The sequence below is a fragment of the Garra rufa genome, chromosome 1 (genome assembly GCF_049309525.1).
Source record: "Garra rufa chromosome 1, GarRuf1.0, whole genome shotgun sequence".
Lineage (NCBI taxonomy): Eukaryota > Metazoa > Chordata > Actinopteri > Cypriniformes > Cyprinidae > Garra > Garra rufa.
In genome coordinates this window covers 4719810-4726456 of record NC_133361.1, presented here as the reverse complement: position 1 = coordinate 4726456, position 6647 = coordinate 4719810, and the positions used below count along the sequence as shown (strand labels likewise).

Genomic DNA, 6647 nt, shown 5'->3' with positions numbered 1-6647 from the left:
CAAGTAGACAGGAATGACTGGAGAACACGCACAGAAGGTAACATAGGTGCAGTGTTGGGCAAGCTACTTAGAAAATGTAGTGAGCTAAGCTAACAGTTACTCTTCATCAAATGAAGCTTCACTACACTAAAGCGATACTCCTGGTAAAAAATAGCAAGCTAAGCTACAGCAACATGGCAAAAGTAGTTTACTACATCTAAGTAATTGTGGGGGGTTGAATTCTTTCTTTTAAAAAAATGGTTTGAAAAACAATGGCACTTGTTTCTGAATATTGAATTAATAAAACAGGAAAAACACGAACTTTGTAAATAAAATAATTATATAAATATATCTATCTATCTATCTATCTATCTATCTATCTACACTGTAAAATCCAATTAGTAAACCTTACTTAAAAAAAGCATGCAAACCGATTGCCTTAAAAAAACCAAGTAAAGTTAAATGGGAATAGTTTGTAGTATTAACAAACGCCTATCTAGTATTGTATACTTACAAGAGAGTTCCAGTAACTTAAAACTAAATTGTAGCATATACTTGAATGTTTACTTTAGATGTACTCATCTTTAGTACAGGTTACTCAGAATTGCTATTTTTAACAACTATATCATTTCAAGTGAAATATACTTTGTATGTATTCCAAACTACTGATTTATGCAAGTTGAGCTAACTTGACAATTTCTGCATGCAACTCGAAATTTCTAAGTTGACTTTACTTCAAAAGCAATCCAATTTACTTGTTAAAACCATGCAAACCGATTGCCTTAAAAAAACCAAGTAAGCATTACTCCAATAACTTAAGTGCATCTATTGTCTATTATAAAACACTGAGAAGGGGTTCGCAATTTAACAAAGAGCACACTTACACCTGGACAAATACTGTAAGGCAGTGACATAGTTCAAGGATAAATTTATTGTATTGTTTTACTCTACTATAGGCACAGGGATGATCCACACAAGTTTCCATTGGGGTTTACAAATTTTTTTTTTTTTTAATAAAATACAAACCATTTGATGGTACAATAAATCTATATAAAATCTACATAAAATAAATTTTGTGGACCAAAAAAAAAAAAGTCCTTGACCTGACTGTAACATCCTAAACCAACAGTTTTTCATGTTTTTGGGGTAATCCAAATTCAAAACATATGACAGTCCAAACAAAAGGCAAATTGCCTGTGGTAGATTCTGTAGATTGTCAATGACAATACCTCCCTCAACAATGATGGCAGTATAAACTGGGTCAAGGTACAGTTGATTTTGTAAGAGATGAATGTGTTCATCAATGACAGTCAGCACTCCAACAGGTACTTGTGCCCAGTCCTCATCAGTTATCAGATGCCTATAAGAAAAACGAAACAATAACAATATTACAACAGGGAAATGTTGAAAGGAATTATTAATTGTCAGTTGCCTGCCCTGCCTAAACTGCCGTTTAGCCATTCCTTGTTAAGTATGTACATGCATTTTTTTTTTATCTCAACTCATAAATATTCAAGGTATAGTACGTTTCATGCATATCACATTGTACATATCACATTATGCATATTGCATGGCTTGCAATATGATTTTAATACTTCCGAAGAATATATAATAATAACAAGTCCTAATTTTAGGTTGACAGACAGAAAGTACACTGGACTCACATTGTTTAATAAGTTTTTTGGTAAACCCATTTTCAATGGAAATAATCAATAAATAAATATAAAATATAACTAAGAACTTACAAAGCAGGTGTTGTAGAAGGTACTGGCATCATCCCCAAGCATCACGGGCAGGCCTCGGAGCACCAATGTGCACATAGCTGTCAAATCTGGTTCCTAGGAGTAGATAATGAAAAACAATTTAAGTTCAAGATTGCAGCATTCTGAAGTTACAGTACCAATCAGTTTGTTAAAGGATTAAAGGATAACTATTGCCAAAATGCAACCTAGGCTGTTTTTTTTTTTTTTTTACCGTAAATTTATATCTAAAAGCATAATTACGACAAACGAGCCGTTTTTGTGATTAACCGTGGTTTAGTTTTGTGGTCAGTGGCCGGTGAATGGGAATACTAGGGGCAAGTTTTAAGTGCATCAAAATCGATATTTTTACAACACTAAGAAGGCTCGACACACCATGAAACTTTGCTTGAAGTATCACCTGGGTCTCTACACATGAACTCGAGGATTGAGAATATTGTTTGTGTACACAGAGTTTACTAAAAAGAAAGGTTTTGAACAACTCACTTTCACTGTTTGAGTTTCCGCTCGCGGCTGTCTTGATAGTCAAGAAGTGTCGATTTCCGAAAGGCTCTTTTTACAACTAGAAGGTTAATATTGTTTTTCACTTGCTTCAAAACAACGAATTAGCCGTGCATTTATATGGAAATATACTTTAGGAGCTATCCATCTTTACTCTCCTCCTCGCTATTATGTCGCATTCGGAGATGGACACTTCTTGACTGACAAGACAGCCGCAAGAGGAAACTCAAACAGTGAAAGTGAGTTGTTCAAAACCTTTCTTTTTAGTAAACTCTGTGTACACAAACAATGTTCTTAATGCTGGAGTTTATGTGTAGAGACCCAGATGATACTTCGAGCAAAGTTTTTATGGTGTGTCGAGCCTTCTTAGTGTTGTAAAAATATTGATTTTGATGCGCTCAAAGTTATGACCCTAGTTCTCCCATTCACCGGCCATTGACCACAAAACTAAACCACGGTCAATCTCAAAAATGGCTTGTTTGTCGTAATTATGCTTTTAGATATAAGTTTGTCTCGTTTACAGTAAAAAAATAAAAAAAACAGCCCAGGTTGCATTTTGGCAACAGTTATCCTTTAATTCTCTCAAAAACATAAATTCTGTCAACAGTTGCTAAACTTTGTCATTTTAAACTTGTTAGACCTTTGTTCATATTCAGAACACACATGAAGAAATAACAAAAATGAAATACGAGAGCTTTCTGTCCCTCCATATGCAGCCTTGGCAACTAGCAATTTCAAGGCCATGAAAGGTAGAAAAGGCATCTTTAGGGTACTACCATGTTCAAGGCCAGAAAAGTACAAAGATGATTGTTATGAAACTATGAGACTACTTTTTTTTTTGTGCAAAGGAAACAAAAATAAGTAGCTTCATAACATTACAGTTGAACCACTGATGTCACATGGATTACTTTATCAATGATCTAAACTATCTTACATTGTGTTAAAGTGTTTCTCAAAAACAGAACACAACTCTTGTAACAATTACAATATTAGCAACACTACTTTTAAATACTTTAAAATAATAATAGGTAGCAACATCACAATCAACTTACAACAATAAATAAAATTAAGGCTGCAGTAAACTCACCGCTGTATTAATTTGTTGCATAAGTTCAGCCAATTTCTGTCCAACTGTTCCTTTCTTGGACTTGAAGATTGTGTCAAACCGTTGTGTGTAGTGATCCAAGGCACCAAAAAAGTCACTCTGCAGATCTGTGGTGGCTATCCTATGGAACTCTGCAAACACCTACAACAGAGGCAAAATAAACAGTGAATAAAGAAGCATGGTTCACAATGTGGATATGACTATGCATGTTCAGCCCACTGGTTACCAGGCCAAGCCTGAAAAAAATTATGTTTAACATGGTGGAAAACTAAATGTATGAGCACTTACTTGTCTCTCTGGCCACCGCTCCTGCAATGCTTTCACTGGTACAGTAATCACATAACTGGCAGTGAAACGCAACTTTGGGTTTACTTGCTTGTTTCCTCAGAAGAACACAAACAGAGATTTTTAACTCAAACCAGTGCAGTCTGCCAGCCAAATAATGGATGTGGATGGGCACCAGACCTTTAAAAGTAAACAAAAACATGCACAGACAAATCTAAATTACACCCTGCGGCTCGTGACGATACATTGACGTCTTAAGACACGAAACGATCGTTTTTTGCGAGAAACTGAACTGTATTTATATCATTTTTTACCTTTGATACACAGCCACGTCCATCTGTCCTGAGCACAAGCTCATCATCTGGATCGTTACATGTGCACACGCTCTGGCATAGTATACGCAAAAGCCGAGGGGAATCAGTGAAAAGTCCCGGATGAGTTTGCTCAAGCAAACGTAATCTTTTAGCTTTGAATTGGTTTGAACAATCAGGATAAGCGCAAGTAATTACCATTTTGAATAGCCGCTATAGCCACAGTCTCTGTGCACTGTGTAAACAATGAGTGTCGCGAGCGACAGATCGCTTCCAGCGTTTGCGTATACTACGCCAGAGCACGTACACAAGTAATGTGCCTGATGCTAAACTCGTGCTCATCACAGATGGATTTTGCTATGTATCAAAGGTAAAAAATGATATAAATACTGTTCTGTTTCTCACAAAAAACGATCGTTTCGTGTATTAAGACATCAATGTATCGTCACGAGTCGCAGGGTGTAATGTGGATTTGTCTGTGCATGTTTTTGTTTACTTTTAAAGGTTTGGTGCCCATCCACTCACATTATTTGGCTAACAGACTGCAACGGTTTGAGTTAAAAATCTCTGTTTGTGTTCTGCTAAAGAAACAAAGTCACCTACATCTTGGATGCCCTGGGGATAAGCAGATAAACATCACATTTTCATTTTTGGGTGAACTATCCCTTTAAGTTGTTTTAGTCTTTCAATATAATACTTAAGGTGCATCTTAGTCAACACTTTCACAAATTAATCTCTACTACTACTACTTCAGAATAAGATGTCCTCACCTCAACTGTATCAAGATCTGTGAATTGAAGACCATACTCAGGATGCAGTTACCAGAAGCACTTCTAAAAAGAATAAAAAAAAGTTTAGTTGAAAAGGAAGTTCTGCATTGCAAATTATAAATGCATTCATTTCTTAATATGTTCATGTTTTACAAGCATTACAAAAATACTTACCACTATAATATAGCTTAAAATCTAAAAAGGTGTAACAATGTAATGAATAGTTACAATGATTAATATTTAAAAAATGGACTGGACATTACAATAGCATATTTTAATAATGAACACAAAAATACTAACGTTACTACTACTAATAATAAAGCACCACAGTTTTATAAAATCATAGAGGAAACACTGTAAACAATTACACTGATCATTAAATAGATATTTCAAAATCTGTATTCACATCAATCACAAGCCACTGGTAAGATATAATCTTGGCCAGCCCTTCACTTCACATCTTAATTTCTACTTTCAACATGGAAATAAGGCATTTTCTTTGTGAATTCAGGGTAAAATACAAAACTATACAACATATCCATTATCCAATTGGAAAAAGGCAAAACATTTTTTTTTTTTTTTTTTTACCATTTGTGGTAACTTAACTGTTAACTGTTACCTTCTAGTTTAGTGGTCAGACCGTGTTCTTCTAGCACCGTATAATGTCAAAATTCGTTGGTAAATATGTATTAGATTGGCAAAAAAATAGGACAAGCAGAAAGTAAACATTCACATACAAGTTGCTTGCTTGATTACTTACCTCTTTATTCTTTAAAAACGTAACGAAGCTTCAGATGTTAAAAACGTCGGTTGTCTAGCTGCTGCTTCTTCCTACATCATCTGCAAAATGGGCGCCAAGCCGCCAATTCGAATTCACCAGTTCAGGAGCTGAGCGCAAAAATTCTATTACGCATGCTCTGACAAGTCTCGCTGCTTCTTCTTCTTCTTATTTCTTCTTCTTTATTACTCTTGGGTGCACTGCTGCCACTCACTGGTGCAGTGCTTCCTTTGATGCTACTTAAGTGTTGCAAGTAAACATCACTAACACTACTAAGTAAATTGTTTTACTCACCCTGCAATTAACTGTAACTTAACAAAACCTTGTAAGAAGTATATTTTTTAATATTTGAGTAAAGTTTACTAATTATACTTGAGTCAGCAAAGCTATTGGAATTTACAGTGTATCTATCTATCTATCTATCTAATTATTTTATTTACAAATTTCGTGTTTTTCCTGTTTTATTCATGGCTATTTGTTATTCAGTTATACAGTATATATATATATATATATATATATATACAGATTTGGCCCAGACCCTTTTACTATCTGGTAAGAAAAATTCTATTGTAAATTTGTTAACCAACAGTAAGAATATTTAACGGAATCAATCCCTATTTTCATTTGCTGAAGTAAAAAAAAAAAAAGACGCACACAACTATTTACTTTAACCATATTCAGAACAGAACAAGGATGTTTGAAGTGTCAAGAATATTACCGAAGATTTGGTTTAGGCTATTAGAACATTATTTCCGTTCTTATTTAAACCTAGTTGATTTTTTTTCTTGCTAAGAACGAACCGACATGAAACCATTTTACCTTTCTCTATGAATTTGACAACTCACATCCACCCACTCCCATCTTGTACTTCTGAGTTTGAAATCTTCCCAGAGCACTATAGCCTGCTTCAAAGACTAAAATCTAGGTGCCCATCACTAGTCCAAATAAGTTTTTTTTTTCAATACCACATCAGAGGCAGTATGTGCATTGTAGTTACACTTTTGCATTGCAGATTATACCGTTTCTGTTGCTATGTAGGCGCATAGTTTTTTTTTTTTTTTAGCCAAAATATCATAGAAAAGATTCAGCGCTTCACTCTTCTCCACTCCTCGAATAGAAAATAAGCATTAGCCTTTATAAATGAAGTGTTGTATTATA

At 34.7% G+C, this 6647-nt stretch overlaps 1 long non-coding RNA gene across 1 annotated transcript; it reads right to left on the bottom strand.

The window, feature by feature from the left end:
* Positions 1-932: 932 nt before the first annotated feature.
* On the bottom strand, positions 933-5856 carry LOC141328185 (uncharacterized). Its single transcript, XR_012355167.1, has 6 exons — positions 5472-5856; positions 4712-4774; positions 3634-4556; positions 3328-3486; positions 1725-1817; positions 933-1339 (listed from the first exon to the last, which is right to left on the bottom strand). It is a non-coding gene; the product is annotated as an uncharacterized lncRNA (long non-coding RNA).
* Positions 5857-6647: the final 791 nt, after the last annotated feature.